This window comes from Pseudonaja textilis, chromosome 1 (genome assembly GCF_049901715.1).
Source record: "Pseudonaja textilis isolate UNSWEBS1 chromosome 1, rPseTex1.2, whole genome shotgun sequence".
NCBI classification, from domain to species: Eukaryota; Metazoa; Chordata; class Lepidosauria; order Squamata; family Elapidae; genus Pseudonaja; species Pseudonaja textilis.
Window position 1 is genome coordinate 189,935,701 of NC_141990.1, and position 14,914 is coordinate 189,950,614.

General features: G+C 39.4%; 1 protein-coding gene across 2 annotated transcripts in view; it reads right to left on the reverse strand.

The window, feature by feature from the left end:
• The window catches only part of B3GALT1 (beta-1,3-galactosyltransferase 1), a 391,340-nt gene that overhangs the window by 212,819 nt on the left and 163,607 nt on the right, over nucleotides 1–14,914 (reverse strand). For both annotated transcript variants that reach the window (XM_087920013.1, XM_087920014.1), the window contains exon 2: nucleotides 1,436–1,587. The gene's annotated coding sequence lies outside the window, so the exon portion shown is untranslated. The remainder of the gene's footprint in view (nucleotides 1–1,435; nucleotides 1,588–14,914) is intronic.

The following is a 14,914-nucleotide window of genomic DNA, read 5'->3' on the forward strand; positions in this document are numbered from 1 at the left end:
TTTTCCATACTTATCACTTTTGTTTTTAAAACCCTTAAAATTAATTAACAGCTGCATAAAATAAATCCCATATAATAAGATAGTGTAGGATAAGAGAAACTAAGCAGTGACATATCTGTACAGTCCAGATAAATAATTGCAGAGTTGAATTCTCTGTAACATGCTAACTTTTCTACCATTATGAATTTAAATTATGAATTTAATTTAATTTAAGAATGCTGTCCACAGTTTCTTTTAACTCATATGAGGATGGTGGTTGACAGAAAAGCAAATAAAGATCCCCCCCATGACTTATTACAATCTGTTATCCTACAGATGCGCTGGCTTGAAACTTCCAGAATTTCAAAATTTTAAATTTCAACTAACAATGGGATAGGGTGAGGTGGGAGCCTGGGATGGGTTTGTCGCACACATCTGAGAAAAAAATGGTTGAGAGACACCAGGTTTTTGTTTCTACTGTTTGCTGTTTTTTAGCATTGTTGTGAGCCAGTCAGAATTGTTTCCTTAGGATGGGCAGCCATATTAATATTACAAATACATATATGGTTACACACATGCACATTATTTTCATACTTGAAGTCCTACTCAACAATTTATCTTTAGATGTTTATATTTAAATGCTTGGAAAGAAAAAGTGGAGCTATGGCCATTGTTCTTTCAATGGGTTATTGAATCTTCATCCTCCCTGTGTTGAAGTGACATCTGCAGTACAGGTAGTCCTCGGCTTACGACCACAATTAAGCCCAAAATTTATGTTGCTAAGTGAGGCATTTGTTAAGTGAGTTTTGCCCCATTTTACAACCTTTCTTGCTGCAGTTGTTAAGTGAATCACCGCAGTTGATAAGTTAATAACACGGTCATTAAGTGAATCTGGCTTCCCCATTGACTTTGCTTGTCAGAAGGTTGCAAAAGGAAATCATATGACCCCTGGACACTGCAATTGTCATAAGTGTGAGACAGTTTGGAAGCATCCGAATGTAATCACGTGAGAATGGGGGATGCTGCCATGGTTGAAAATATAAAAAAATGGTCATAAGTCACTTTTTTCAGTGTTGTTGTAACTTCGAACAGTTATTAAATGAATTGTTGTAAGTCAAGGACTACCTGTATCAGAGGTGGTATTCAGCAGGTTCTGACCAGTTCTGGAGAACCGGTAGTGGAAATTTGGAGTAGTTCAGAGAACCTGCAAATCCCACCTCTGACTGGAGATTTTACAGTATCCTTCCCCTGCCACGCCCACCAAGCCACGCCCACAGAACCAGTAGTAAAAAAAAATTGAATTCCACCACTGACCTGCATGTGTTTCAATCTGTGTTGTGGAATTCTTGCCATGGACAGTTGGTGAGCCACAGGAAAGGGAATCACACAATGATAGTCTTAGTCATGATAAAATTCAATGAGGCTTCTATTTAAAAAAACAAACTGTGTGACTTACCTATTCTCAAGTTGCTTCTGTTTAAATTTCGGATGTCATGCCATGGCTTTTCCGCATCCATAATGCCAGTAGTTCTTCAACATCTTCCATACTTGAGCATTTCTAACTTTAATATCAAAGTAGGTTTGGTTGCATGCTGCTGAACCTGTGTGCTTTAAGAGGGGGGGGAGGGAAAGAGATATTGAGATTTCATGAGCTGCTCAGAGGGAATCAGCATATACACTTGCAAAGCTAAACCCAAATGCATTCAAAATAGATCCTCATAAATTGCTTTTCCAACATATTTGGGAAAAAAATTAACATGAATGATAATGTCGCTTATTTGCAAGGCTATCCATAAACAAGGGCAGAAGACATGTTTGTCAGATCAAACTCACTTAGAGATGTTGTTAGGGATGATTGAGAGTTTACAATTGAAAGTAAACCAACCAGACAAAATTTGGAGAACATTTAGTCTAGCCTTCAAACTGACAAATCCACAGATGTGCTAGAACATCAACTTCTAGAATTTCAACAACAGAATGGTCAATGCCTTGACTCTGTTGTTACATCCTCTAACCCCCACTCCTTTAACCTCAAACTATCCACTATTGACCTCACCCCATTCCTAAGAGGTCTGTAAGGGGCATGCATAAGTATACAATCTTGCCTACCGTCCCTGTCCTATTGTCCCCATTTATTCGTACCTATTTCCTGTATTCTTAATCATGTTTGTCTTGTAAGCGATTGACAAATCAAATAAATAAATAAATTTCCCAGCTGGCATTCAGTTGGAATGCCAACCCGACTGGGATGAAATTATTGCAAGATGCTAGAATAAGTGGAGGATTTGGCCTGCCAAATTGGGAGTTACATTATCAAACGACAACTTTGATGTGGTCAAGGAATGGATTACACTAAGAAATACTAGATTACTGACACTACAAGGACATGATTGGGGTGTCATGCCTTCTTATGGTACAAGGGATCTAAAACGCATGGTTATTGTAGAAGACATTACACACGAGAGGTTTTGTTATTAAATTGGGAGAAGATTAAAAGGCAACACTATTTAAAAATTCCAGTCTGGCTATCAACTATAGAAGCATTTTCATATCCAGTAATATATAAAATGGAACAGTTAGATATGGCAAAATATTGAATGAAAAGGGTGAACTTAAATCTATGCAAGAATTGGAAGAACAAGATATAAGGATGAATTGGTTTTCATATGTGCAAATACATTCTAGATATGATAAAGATCTTAAAACAGGAGGTTTCTATGATAAATTGACTGATTTAGACAAAATTTTGACAGGTACTGATGAAAAGGTGATTAAAAATTATATGGAACTAGATTTTTTTAAATTGCTTTCTAGTCTTTGGATCTCAGAAGGAAATTCCTTCTTGGTCTGCAGTACTACAACATATATCCCAAGCCACAGATGTTATCATGGTTTGTAAGAATGAATTTGGGAGACAGGGGGAAGAGTCACAGCAAGGAAACAACCAGATAAGAGGCAGCTTATTGCAGGAAAGTGACAAGTGTCTCAGAAGGGATCCTTCTTAGATTCATGGGCTCTAAAAGCCAACAGGGGAGACTTGCAATATTGATTTCAGCCTAGTAAGATATATTCAACCAAATAAATAGTTATTTTATTTTATTGTAAATTTACATTAACACAAACTTAAAAATCTAATAAAGGAGAATATTTGTAGTTCAGAGCTGACATGAGGGGTCCCTGGTGCTCTGTGAGCTCACTTATTTTCTTGCAGGCATTTCATTATCCAAACTAGGTAACATCATCAAGGCTAGATTGGCGCTTAGTTTGAGTAATGAAACATCTGCAAGAAAATCCCAAAGCTGCTTTTTCAAGAGGCAGCTGGACTTTCTGGTTTGACATGATTGGACAGAACTGAAGAAGCTTCAGGGGATGAGAAGCAAAACCTCTTCAAAGAAAAACAAGGAAGTCCAGTTGCCTCTTGAAAAAGCAGCTTCGGGACAACCATGACCTGGATGACAGAGAATCTTCATAGACATCTGCAACAGTGGTGGGATTCAAAGTTATTTACTACCAGTTCTGTGGGCGTGGCTTGCTGGACGTGGCAGGGGACGGATACTGTAAAATCTCCAGTCAGAGGTGGTATTTGACGGTTCTCCTAACTACTCAAAATTTCTTTTTCTTTTTTATAAAAAAATTATTGATTTTTAAAAACAAACATAAACAAACAAAACATAAAGCATAAAAACATAAAACATCTTTTTTGAAAGCAGCGAAGGCGGTAAGAGCCTGAAGGCGGTAAGAGCGGTGGTCAGAAATGGCTGCCTCAAAGAAGCACTCATCCGGAAAAGAAAGTGCAGAAGGAAGTTAAGAAGTGAAAGTTTTGGCTGACCGGGATAAGAAGCAACAACTAAGGTATCCTGGAATTTAAATTTTAAAAAAAGATACATCGCTCCCAGGGAAGATTCGGAAGCAGCGAATGAAAGTGAAAAGTTTTTTTTTCCACTCTCCTTTCTTACGTTGACAGCGAACAGAGATGAATGAGAAATCGGAAAAACCCGCTTTGGCATCAATAGGTAATTAAACTGGATAATTAAATATCAAGGGGACAATAAGGATTTCTGAACACTAAAAAAATCTTTTTTTTTTTTTTTGCTGTAAGTGGGAAGGGAGAGGAAAACAATAAGAGCAGGATTCGGAAGGAGGAGACTGCCTGGAATTTAAAAGAATCTGATTAAATCCTAACAAGACTTCTAAAAGATACATTTTAATTGGAACTTTCTAACTAAACAGTAACCCCAGGAAGAGAAAGTGAAAAAAGAAGAAAACGTTAAAAGAAACAGCTTGTGTGTATTTGGATTGCTTGGTGACTTTGGGACTTTTGGAATTATATTTGAATGACTAAAAACACTTGGGTGGTTGTTTGAAAAAAATTTTTTTTTACAATGGCATCACTTGTGGATGAACTGAAAATGGAATTTTAAAAATACAAAGAAGAGGAACAAGAGGGAAGGGCTTTCTTGGCTCTGTTTTTCAATTCTTAGAAATGGCGATTTGTACCTACGAGAAACTACAAGAAAAGACTGCGCAACAAGAAGATTGGGGCAAAGAAGAAGCCATCTTTAATGAACAAGTACTTGGGGAAGAAAGGGGAAAGGAGGGAAAGAAAATGGAGACTTTAAGACCTAAAAAAACAACCAAAAAAGGGAAAAATAAGGTGAAAAGTGGATATAATGTTAGAAAGCAACAGAAAAGGGGAACACAGAAAAGGGAAATGGAGGTGGAGAGACAAGGGGGTAAAAAGGGCAGAGAGAAGCAAGGGAGGAAGAAAGGGAAGAGAAGCTACAAAGGTGTGGAGCAAGATGTAAAGAAACAGGACTTATTTAGAGATAATGGATAAAAATTTAATTGAAAAAGTGATTCTGCAAAGGTACGTAAGATTGTATTGTTATATTTGTATTAGAAATAATGTTAGAAAATTGGAAACAACATATGTTTAAAAAGTGGGATAAAATACTCAGTGTAATTCAGTGACTTTTGTGAACAAAATAAATGAAATGAAATAAATGAGAGAATTGAATTAGGAAGGAATGGGAACATTTTAATGACACAATGTTTTAAAATATAAGTGAAGTGGGGGGGAAATAACTATGGAAAGTTTATAAGTGTTCCCATAGAAGTATGATACTTGTTTGAAAAGTAATGTGTAAAATATTTAAGATTTAAATGAATATTAATATTAACGATAGATTTGAATTGATAAGGATTGTTGTTTTAATTATATTATATATTTATAATTTTTTCTCTTTTTAAAATATAGTGTGTAACTCTAGAATGTACTAAGCAGAATCCGAATGGAAGTTATGTATTATACTAAGTGTTATAAATTTAGGGGAAAGAGATAAAGGCGTCATACTCCAATCAGTGATTACAGGAGAAATTTTGTTTAATGAGCAAAGATAATAGACAGCTGGAAACAGGACAGACAAAGAATATAAGTATAATGATCTGAACTGAGATGAAATAAACAAAATAAAATTAAGAAAGTTAAAAGAGGGGAGAAGCTATATAGAAAATGTAGAATGGTAATAAGATATGGAATGGTATATAAAATGAGCATGAATTTGCATTTGTGTCTGTATGAAGAGATGTAACCCAGGATCTAACTACTCAAAATTTCTACTACCGGTTCTCAAGAACTGGTCAGAACCTGCTGAATACCACCTCTGATCTGCAAGAAAACAAGCAACGCAGAGAGCTCCAAGGACCTCTCACTTGAAAGTCTGAAAGTATATTCCCCCACCTTGCCTTTACAGCTCAAGAAACTAGAGAGAGTCCTTTCTGGGCTAAGCTGTCCCTTGACTGACAGGTCCCCTGGCAGTGGCTGTTCCCCATGTACCAAGGTCATTTCTACCTATCGTAAAAATGTCTACCACACAGACACCCAGACTTCCCACACAGAAAGCCACTGTTTGTCTTTGCATTAACAGCTTGTGGAATGCTATAATTATTCATGCCTTGATGTAATTTGAGGCCTGCTCTGCTTTCCCTTAGAGCCATGCCGCCGTCTATTAACCCATCAAGCATTTTAAATGAAAGCAACTCATAATTTCACTCAAAGTGGGTAAGCTTCATTAAAAAGCAGCGATGAGTTTAACTGAAGATTTTTCTCTCTTTCTCCCCAGTTCTTTCCAAGGCTAAGGCAGCATATGGAAGAGATGATAGAGGGATGTTTACTTTGATAATGGGCCCTGCTTGCTTGCTCTTTATTTCGGTTAGCTTGTGGTGGGGGGAGGACAAATCATTAAAGGGACAGTCTAATTTACAAGAAGAGAAGCATGCCAACTGTTGACCAGCAGGCTTTTGATTGGATTCCAGGAAGACAGGTGTGCACTGCTCCAATTTACAGCTAGAAGGAGAAATCAATGTGTGTGATGAGGCCCAAGTAGCAGGGAAGGAGCCTTTCTGACAGACTTTTCCCGAGCAAGCAAATAATTCTACTCTAACGACAATAATGAAATACTCATTTTTAAATTAAGCATAGCAAGTATGAAGAGCTTCCACAGATACCCTTACAAATATAAGGTTGTTTTTAATTGTGTATTGTATTTCCTTTTTTTATTTCAATGCTTAGCAAAGTTAAATGGAAAAGGGTTGAATGACTAAGAGGGAAATTGGTGTGTCACAACAAAAAAAACCAGAGATAAGCTGGGCTCTCACAGCAATCGATCACATGATTCCACATGTATCGCCCACATATTATTCCCCAAACTTCCTCTCTGGAAATCTTATTTGCAAAGTCTTTCATGTTTCTGTTGGTTGTCCTGGCTCAAAAGCCAGGGAAAAATGGAAAGAGGAGCCATCAAAAAATATAAGAAATATAAGAAGTCATGCAAAGCTTAAGCCAGTAAGGCTTTTTCTATGTTTTCTATGTTTGGTAGGCAACCTTTGGTGATAGGTGATTTTCTTTCTCCTTAGGTGATTTTCTTTCACTCTTAAAAAAAGAAACTTGCAGAGTTTTTCTCTTGCTTGTGGATGAAGTCAAACCTATTCCATGGTTTATGCTATTGTTTTTTTGTGTACGTCCTGTCAAAAGGGAAAGAAACAGTAGCCCTGATTTTTCAAAAGAGCGAAGAACACTGGGAGAAATAAAAGACATTGGGAGCCAGTTGCTCACTTCAATATATATATTCAATTGGGATTAGGTTCAGCTAAACCTGTACAGCTAAGGCTAGGTGGTAAACTGAATTGGTGCTACACCATCGATATACTTATCTAACACAGACAGACATGGATGTTAGGCCATAACAGCTTGACAGCCTACAAATGCTTGTAAGGTAAGTAAGTTACCACTTTGGTGGAAAGGTAACTGTGTTCCAAGTGCCTCAATGTAAAGCCTCAACATGACAACAGAACAGACAACCCCAACAGCTGAGAAATGGCTCCTTAGAGTCAGACATGATTGGACAGGGAAGATCTTTATGTTTACCTTTATTTTAATCCCCGTTCCAGTGGAAATTCCTTCATTAACAGATTAACAGAGATGAAAGGTACCTTGTAGGCCATCTAGTCCAACCCGCCCCCCGCACACCATTTCTGACAAATAACAGTCCAGTCTCTTCTTGAAAGCTTCCAGTGATGAAGCTCCCACAACTTCCAACGGCAAGTTGTTCCATTGGTTGATTGTTCTCACTATCAGAAAATTTCTCCTTATTTCTAGGTTGAATCTCTCCTTCATCAGTTTCCATCCATTATCCCTTGTCTGGCCTTCAGGTGTTTTGGAAAATAGCTTCACACACACACACACACACACGCTCTCTGTGGCAGCCCCTCAAATATTGGAATCCTGCTGTCATGTCTCCCCTGGTCCTTCTCTTCACTAGACTAGCCTTGCCCAATTCTTGCAACCATTTGTTGTATGTTTTAGCCTCCAGTCGGCTAATCATCTTGGTTGCTTTTCTCTGAACTGTTTCTAGTGTCTCAACATTTTTTTTTATAATGTGGTGACCAAAACTGGATGCAGTATTCTAGGTGTGCTCTTACTAAGGCTTTATAGAGTGGTATTAATGCCTCCCTTGATCATGATTAGAAACAGGTGAGTTGCTCTCTAAAAGGCAGAATAAAGTACTACAGCTAACACTTATTCTATTGTGCTACAATAGTCTTCTCTTTTTGTTTTATGGAGTTCTTCACTTTATTGTGGCTGTAACAACATGCTTTTTTCTTTTTAACTGAATTCTGCTTCTTCCCCTTGTCAACATTTTCGGCAATACCCACCTGACAAACCACTGCTTTATGGCATCTCATAAAGAGATGAACTGAATGAAAAAGTCATTGGTATTTTTTGTTACAGCAGTAGTGTTTCTATTATTTGATATTACTATTTAAGCTCAAATGATATTCTTGTAGTTGCCATGATGCTTTTTAGTTGTTTATTTCCCCCGCCACACAAAAAAAAGATTCCATTCTATTTGTTGATTGTCATCAAAGAACGTTTTGCTATGCACATATAAATGAGAGTTATGTCATTGAAAAGACTTTTGGGAACACATTGTCAGGCATATTCACAACTACCTACAACTTTCTGGAACACATTCATTCTTCAACATGAGAAATGAAGGGTTGGGTATTGGATACGTAAGCATATCCTTTTTGAAAACGGATGATAGTAGCGACAGAAGAATGCTGATTATCAGCAAGAAAGAATAAAAGACGAGAGCATCTGGCTTACAAAGCTTTAATTTCTGAGGCTGGGAATTTCAATAAAAAATATTAATATTAATCACCAAAGATTGTGAAGTCTTTGGATAATTTTAAATTCATCCGTTTGAATATATATGCATGCTGAATAGCTGGATGAAAGAAGAGCCTACTTAAAAATAGTGGATAAAAAAAACCATTATAATTTGGTATGTGCTTGTGACCGTCCTCTAATAAAGCCCTGTTAAAAATATAAAAGGAAATTTTGTGTCTTATGTGAAAAAGAATTATTTTTTGATTCAAGATACGATGATGATTTTCTGACTTCTTGTGACTAATGAAAGATACTTCTCCAACTCTAGCCCATCATGGACATTTAATTACCAGAGGTCCAACTTTTTAAACCGTTCACTCTAATCCTGAGAGAGGGGTATATAGACAGGGGTGGGATTCTACCAGTTCACACCTATTATCTAGAACCGATTGTTAACATTCTAAGCAGTTCGGAGAACCCGTTATTAGAAGAAATTACTGGCCTAATCCTGTAAGGAAGGCAGGAAGGAAACATTCTGGTGTTGCTTACAGAAACTGCCTCTCCGTTAACCCTTATTACATTCTTGGCAGGACTACACTTCCTGTCTCAGGAACTTCTCTGGAGTTTTCCCCCCCCCTCCTTTGCTGGTACTTTGCTTGTGTGGAGTGACCATTCAAAGTTACAATGGCACTGAAAAAAGTGACTTATGACCCTTTTTCACACTTACGACTGTTGCAGCATCCCCACAGTCATGAGAGGCCAGGCGAGGAGATGCATACCTCGATGTGAGTGATATTGAGTTGGCCATGCCCAGCCAATAATATGACCACCAAGCCATGCCCACCATCTAAGCCACGCCCACAGAACCGGTTGTTAAAAAATTTGAATCCTACCCCTGTATATAGAGGAACAAAATACAGATAGTCCTTGACTCACAACCACAATTGAGCCCAAAATTTATGTTGCTAAGTGAGAAATGTATTAAGTGAGTTTTGCCCCATTTTATGACTGTTCTTGCTGCATTTGTTAACCGAATCACTGCAGTTGTTAAATGAGTAACAGGGTTGCTTAATGAATCTGGCTTCCTCATTGCCTTTACTCATGAGAAGATTGCAAAAGGCCATCACAGGACCATAGGACAGTGATGGCTAATCTTTTCCACATTGTGTGCCAAAAGTGAGTGCGCTTGTGTGCCTGCACCCATGATGCAATGTGCGCACTTCCTCCGCCCCCTGCGCATGATCACACAACCCCCTGCGTGCGCCCAACGCCCATCTGTGCATGTGCATGTGACCCCCCCTGCACTGCACACCTCTGCTCATGCGCACGCAACTCCCCACATGCCATATGCCTCTGTGCATGCGTGCATATCTTCCACGCGGACGTCATCCCCCACACATCTGCGGCAGATACCCAACAATCAGCTGGCTGGCGGAGAGCATGCGCAGTTGGGCTCCTCCGGGTGACCTTTCGCGTGCCGGCAGAAGTGGCTCTGCATGCCACTTCTGGCACACTTGCCATAGGTTCACCATCACGGCCCTAGGACACTGTGACCATCATAACTGTGAATCAGTTATCAAGTATCTGAATATAAAGCATGCTGCTACAGTCATAGGATGTGAAAACTGGTCGTGTCACTATTTTCATGCTGTTGTAACTTCGAATAGTCACTAAATGAACTGCTGTAAGTTGAAAACTACCTGTAATTGGAATTTAGACAGCAGTCCATCCACCCAGGCAGTTAGAGGCCATAATCTTTCCCTACTAATAAATGATCAGATTCTATAAGACATACAGTGAGAAATTTAATTTTAGCAGAAATTGTGTGATGAAAAAAATGTGGCACAGGGGTGTCAAACTCAAGGGCCACAGGCTGGATCCAGCCCGTGGGGTGCTTAGATCTGGCCCATGGGGCTGTTCTGGAAACAGTGAAGGATCGTCCTGCATGCCTCTGCGAAAAGGGAGCTCAGGTGGGCCGCATGTGGCCCTCCCATGTTCTGTTTTCAGCCGCAACGGCTTCAGGAGGCAATCATGGCTGAAAACAGAGCCCGGGTGGGCTGCATGCCACCTCCTCGGGGTCCATTTTTGCTGGCAGAGGGCTGCAGGGGGCCGTTGTGGCAAAAATGGAGTTTTGATGAGTGACATTGAGCTGGCCACGCCCCCGAGACCTCCAAGGCCAAACACCCTGATGCAGCCCTCAATGAAATCTAGTTTGATACCCCTGATGTGGCAATACGTATCACAAACAGTGATTTATTGTTTGAGGATAGTGTGATGTTTGTGAGATTCATCCCGCAGCTTACACCTTCTAAGTGAGGAAAATGTATGGATGACTAGACCTTACTCTTCAGAATTCTTATTTTCAAAGACCTTTTAGGGAAACATTGAGATAAAAGAATTGCATATAATAGACCAACAACCTGTCAACATTTCTCTGAATAATTAAAATTTTAGTAATAATATAATGTATGTTGTGTTTGCATATTGTACTTACTGTAATTTTATAGTTAAGGTGAAGCTTTCCTTCACCTCATATTAAAGAATATTTATATTTTTGAAAGGTGCTTTATGAAATATTCAGAGAGTTCTGATAGTGGCAGAAAAGCAATCAAAACCTGTTAACACTGAAAAAGGCAAAACTGCCATATATTCAAAGGTAGGAAAAACAAAACTAGACATATGCTCAGTATAAGCCTGTGCTTAACAGCCTGGGACTCATAATTTCTGCTTCTAAACTGAATCATCCAGCAAAGAAAATGGCAAATCTCATGTTTCGGGGCAGAAATATGACCTGAATGCATGACACTTCATAAAGAGATTGGATAAGCAATGTCTACAGCAAGCAAACGTTTCTTTCTCGAAATAAGTTTATTCTTGGGAACATTGATACCTAAAATGCAAGATTAATTAGTAGCTGCAGTCAGCCATAGTTCCATCCAAGAATGGATGCAAATAATGTGGGCACAGTGTGAAATGAGCTGTATTCACACAACTATAGTCTGTATTTTAAATGCAGCTACACTATTGCTCTTTCATCACACCTTAAATTATAATACAGTGCCAATGGTAAGCATCTCTGCAGGTGTCATTAGACAATATTTCTAATTTAGGACTAGCAGAAGTAGGTCACAAAAGTTCAAATTACCATTAAGTGGCAGCAAAAGGATATATACAACTGCATATAGTCTATTGATTATCCAGATTAGAAGATTAGAAACTCTACTTAATTGGTATGTTGATTTCTAAGACCTTCCTAGCATCCATCTTGGCAGTAACTCTTCTTCAAATACTTCATTCCTTGATGTTGTTCTCCCACTACTTTCATATTATGCTATTTTATATTATTTACATATGTGGTCAGCCATACTATCCATCCCTGATAGAAGACAAGCCTATCACTAAGTAAAAACCCAGCTACGCTCAAGAGGATCTGTGTAAGAACATTATTTATTCCGCACAACCACACTGCAATAATGCCAGAAAGATAACGCCTATGCAAACAAAATGAGTACCAATAAAACTTTAACAAAAAATGCCTGATCACAAAAATTGCAACAGCACAATCAGTACAACTTATGGAATGAATAACACACCATACATGAAAATAACATTTCAGAAACAACCAAAAGACTACTACAACCACACAGTATCACTTTAGCACACAAAACAATTGAAGCTCTCCAAAAGATTCTAAGAAAACTAAAAATCCAACAGCACTAGAAAAATCAGGAGTCGTCTACAACATACAATGGATGGACTGTAACAGCCCTGCTACATAGGACAGAAAGATAGAAGATTAGCAGACAGCATAATCAGAGATAGTCAGAGAAAACTCCTAGACTAATCCCTTAACCATTAAGAACCAAACTGGCTCTTTAGATCAGTGGTCGCCAACTGGTGGGCTGGGGACCACTGGTGGTCCGCGAGAAAATTTTGGTGGTTTGCAGAGAAATGTCCCCCCCAAAGCAATTAATCCAGGTTGATTGGGAACACAAGGCTGCGCTGCCCACATGGTCCACCCACCCACTGGCCCCCCACTCTTTGGCAGAGTGCAAACCTTACCTTGAGTAGAGCCACCTGAGCTGGAACTGGAAGGTAAGACCAACAGCAGGGGAGGGAAATCTGTCCTGGGGTGGCTTGCTGACATTGGTGGGAAAGTCAGTCCCATATTCCAGAGCTGCAGTAGTCACAAGACTAGCCCTTTGGTCATCCCGGAGCAGCTCCTCCAGTTCACGGCAGGCCAGTGCACCCAGGTGGAGGAGCAACTGCTCCAGGATGACCAAAGGGCCAGTCCTGTGACTACTGCAGCTCTGGAATATGGGATTGACTTTCCCACCAAGGTCAGCAAGCCGCCGTCAGTCAAAATTCATATTAGTGGTCCGCGGGATTTAAAATTATGAGTTTGGTGGTCCCTGGGGTCCAAAAGGTTACTGAACCCTGCTTTAGATCAAACCAAATCCAAAAATGCTAGGGAGTTCCTAGAAGTCTGACATTCAGACAAATCAGCCATCAATTGAAACATAGAGATAAACTACATTTTCACACGACTCAAAAGGAACATCTAAGAAGGAAACAAAAAGACTAGATCAAATTCCCTCCATGAGTCGACTCAGATAAGCATGGATCAACATTACACAAATTATCAGGCAAAAAACAATATTCTAATCAAGAACCACCAAGGAGGAAACTACTTCACATTAAAACTGCAGGGTATATACCTGCAGTGGCGCCAGTGGTTAGAATGCAAATTGCTGGCTGCCTGCAATTTGGCAGATTGAATCTCACCAGTTTCAAAGTTGACTCAGCCTTCCATCCTTCCACGGTGGGTAAAATGAGGACCCAAATTGTTGGGGGCAATATGTTGACTCTGTAAACCACTTAGAGAGGGCTGTAAAAGCACTGTGAAGCGGTATATAAGTCTAAGTGCTATTGCTATCCACAAAAACTTCAATGTTTAAGCTATATATAGACAGGAAGGAACCCCCACACTCACTTGCACTGATGACATGACTTAGTAATATCTAACTAAGTATAATGCAAGCAAACTGAGCTCAGGGATAACTAAAACTCCACAGTTCGACCATGAGCTGCAAATATTTTCTTCTACTGGAATTTTAACATCAAAAACTATTATCTGTTTATGAGACTACTAATCTGGATTAGTTTTATAGTTTTCTCTTTGCATTGATTTTGTTAAGAACATTGGTAACTTTTATCGAAGTAAGCTAGAAAAAAGTGGAATAGACAGTATCTCTACCAGATGGACTCGCAACTGGCTGGCAAACCGTACTCAATGAGTAGTCCTTAATGGATCTATGTCTACATGGAGGGAAGTAAGCAGTGGGGTGCCACAAGGTTCCATCTTAGACCCTGTACTCTTCAATATCTTCATAAATGACTTAGATGAGGGAATAGAAGGGGAACTTGCCAAATTTGCAGATGATACTAAGCTGGCTGCAATAGCTAATATTCTAGAAGATTGGCTCAAGATACAGATAGATCTTGACAGACTAGAACACTGGGCCATATCTAACAAAATGAAAGACTTTTTAGAGAAAAGTAAAGTCCTACACTTAGGCAAGAAAAATCAGAAGTACACATACAGACTGGGTAAACCAGGCTCAATAGCAGTAACTGTGAGAGGGATCTTGGAGTCTTAGTGGACAACCAGCTAAATATGAGCAAGCAGCGTGCAGCAGCAGCCAAAAAAGCTAAGTTGCATTAATAGAGGGATACAATCAAGATCAACTGAGGTACTAATACCCCTCTATAAAGCCCTAGTAAGACCACACCTAGAATACTGCATCCAGTTTAGGTCACTACACTATAAAAGAGATGTTGAGACTCAAGAAAAAGTGCAGAGAAGAGCAACCAAGATGATTAGGGGACTGGAGGCTAAAACATATGAAGAACGGTTGCAGGAACTGGGCATGTCTAGTCTAGTGAAGAGAAAGACCAGGGGAGACATGACAGCAGAGTTCTAATATTTGATGGGCTGCCACAGAGAGGAAGGGGTCAAGCTATTTTCCAAGGCACCTGAAGGCCAGACAAGGAATAATGCATGAAAACTGATCAAGGAGAGAAATAAGGAGACATTTTCTGACAGTGGGAACAATCCAATGGAACAGCTTGCCTTCAGAAGTTGTGGGAGCTTCATCACTGGAAGCTTTCAAGAAGAGACTGGACTGCCATTTGTCAGAAATGGTGTAGGGTCTCCTGCTTGGGCGTGGTGGGGGGGTGTTGGACTACGTGACCTACAATGTT